The following is a 3,070-nucleotide window of genomic DNA, read 5'->3' as shown; positions in this document are numbered from 1 at the left end:
TGGCAGCAGGAGGGAACAGACCACTTTAAAGAGGCAGCAGAGGGGGGTGTTGGTTTTAAGGAATTCGGTAAATATCCACTGTAATATGGGTTGTACTGCGACGTTGGCGAACAGAAATGCAGAAATTTACGATTTGACATTTATTTTCAAATTAAAACTCTATGGTACAGATGATTTTTTTGAGTCATGGTGAGTGTAAAATTTGTCTGGAAAAGCCCAAATGGTTCGGTCCGATGTGGTAGCAGGAATGCAGGTCTGCAGAGGGAAAGGGAGGGGAGGGGAGGGGAGGGTGTTTAGTGCGTAGTGTGACGCAGCCAGAGGAGGAGCCAGATGGTAGACGTGAGGACGTAAACGATGCCGCTCGGCATGAATAATGTATACATTTGTTGAATATTTTGTTCGATGCTGGGAGAAAATAATGAAATGTAATATATAGAACACATAAAGATGACCAACAATGCTTATGTTGTCACATAAAATGACTTCATATCAATAGGCTAAATGAATTGAGGCAAATAACAACGCAAAATACAGCCTATTTTTTTATTCAATTAAAATAAAATGTAACATTATTATAATGATCATCGTTAGATTTGACTACGATAACACTGCTGTTGTACTGATTTGAGTCTGCATTGTTTTGAGGATGATACAAAACTTTGATTGCACTGAAGTTTATGTTGATCCTCTCTGTCAGTAAGAAGAGCCCTGGACTCACAGCATATAAAGTAGAGTATATGTAGATCTTGCATCTCTTCTGCAGTTTACAGAAAAGTAAATGCAAAATTATGGGCCTACGTCACTCAGACCCTTCTTGAAAACCATTAATTTGCTTCAAAACAACAAGTGATGAGTCGGTTCTCATAGTCAACAGGTGGAATGGAGGAGAAATGAGAAATAAGAAACAGCAAGGCTCGTGGGACATTCCTGGTAAGGATCGTACCTATACCAACAGCAGTCCGAAGAAGTGTTCAGAAATGTGCTGCAACAAGTCTGATCGATGATAACCCCAACTTTCAACCTACAGCACTCAAAGGATCTGCTGCTCATGTCTTAGTGCCAGATACCACACATTACTTTTGGAGTTCATCCTTTTGGAGCTGCTTTGGTGGCATGAAAACGACCATTATCATTCATGTATTGGCTGTAGAAGAGATAGCATCCTTACATTAGGGAAACGAGAAGATACAGCTCTTTTCTAAAAGTCAAAATAACTTTAATTACATTTTAGGTGGAAGTCTGGATGATTAAATGAGGTAGAGGGTTTTAAAAGTGGAGGTGGCAGATGGACAGACATCAGCGCCAGTCGGCGTCATGTAGGTGCTGTCTGAATGAAGCAGGGTTAAAGTCCATCAGCAGCCTTAACACCAACACTAATCTGTGCACCAGCTGCTTCTACTCCCTATAGTATAAAACACTGTAGAGAGGCCAAACAGACAGTTAAAAGACCATTCACAAGTATCAAAGAAGCTGCACTCTTACATGACATCCTGCCAGTGCCCCTCAAAGCTGCAGCAGTAAAGTTTCTTTCTGTTGAGGGCGTTGCTGAACGAAAATATTATTAAAAGCTTATGGAGCAAATTGACCTGTAGAGGCCTTTTGGACGGCAGTGCAATGTCCAGGTTGCCTTTGATAACACCGAAGATTTAACATGACCTGGAAGATTACGAATCTTCACAGACATCACAAGCTAATGAGTGCGTCCTCTGGAAAGCAGAAATGAGATTTGGAACATGTAATGGCACTCTGACCATTAGTTGTTTAATTTTTTTTAATCCATGCTAGCGGAAAAGTCGCTCTTCTGACAGTCTGACTGAAATATTTCAACAACTATGGATTTCCAAAATATCTCCTGCAGGCATTCATTGTCAGAAACTGCTTCGACTTTGGTCATCCCCTCACTTCATCTAATGCCACCACCAGGTCCAAGTTATTTATTTTTTTTATTCCATAAAATATCTCATCATCTACTGTGTATACTGTGTATGTATTTTCTGAAAATGTTGTACAGATGGTGGCCACAAAATGAATCCTACTAACGTTGGCTTCACCCTGACTTTTCCTGGTGCTACAATAAAGTTGTGGTTATGGGTGAAATGTCTCAACATCTGTTGGACGGATTGAAATTTGGTTCAGATATTTGTTGTTCCTCTCTGGATAAATTATAATCACCTTGGTGACCTTCCAGCTTTTTCTATGATCAGATACAAATTTTGAAGTTGTCCAATACTTTGATTTAAAACTAAATACATGCAAACTTAATGACATTCCTATTAAGGCCCAGCTCTATTATGTTTTTAGTACTTAGTAAAAAAAAAATATCACTACTGGCTAAACTGAGATGTTGAGCATCGCTCTGCTGAAGTACATCAAAAAGCCACAAGCATAGATAGTTTTAGAAAACAAAAAGGCACAAAATGCCATGGCGTGTAGGGGCCACGCACTGCAGCTTAAAGGTCAACGGAGCTGTTTCCTCCTCAATAAATTTCCATTTTTTTTCTTATCTAGTTTCATAAACACCTGTGAAAGAGATAGTGTGATTATCCTAACTTCAACAAGTAAGGGGAAGTGGGGGAAGGGAGATTCCATCAGAAGAGACCCTGCAAGTCCTCTGACCAGATTTAGTGATTTGCTTATCAAATCCCTGTTTCCGTTTGGCTACATCAATCCGGACGTATGCAACTTGGAAAAAACTGAAAAAACTAACTTTCCTCTATCAGTGTTTCAGCAGTTATTCTTTCAGACAGAAACAATTTTTCAAACCTTTCAGTCTTGCAGCCCAGCGTGATGAGCCAAGTGCTGCAACTGCTCCGCTGACCTGCCAGGACTTTATGTATTTGTACTTGTACTTGTACTTGTACTTGTAATGGAGTACAATAATACACAAGAATAATTTCTAATGTAATTAATCTTAATACTTCTTCCACTGTGGTGCACTGTGCACCTCTTAAGATGATGTGTCAGGTGCACTTTTCAACCATTCCAATTGCTTACCCATGTGACAGTGCAAGAGAATATTACTGCAATTTACTGGTGCAACCACTAGATGGTGGAAGACACTGTGCGGTCC

This window comes from Brachyistius frenatus, unplaced genomic scaffold (genome assembly GCF_029030835.1).
Source record: "Brachyistius frenatus isolate BFR_SWC_R1_liver_20210118 unplaced genomic scaffold, ASM2903083v1 Contig_197, whole genome shotgun sequence".
NCBI classification, from domain to species: Eukaryota; Metazoa; Chordata; class Actinopteri; family Embiotocidae; genus Brachyistius; species Brachyistius frenatus.
The sequence above is the reverse complement of the archived record's forward strand: the minus strand, read 5'-3'. Positions refer to the sequence as shown.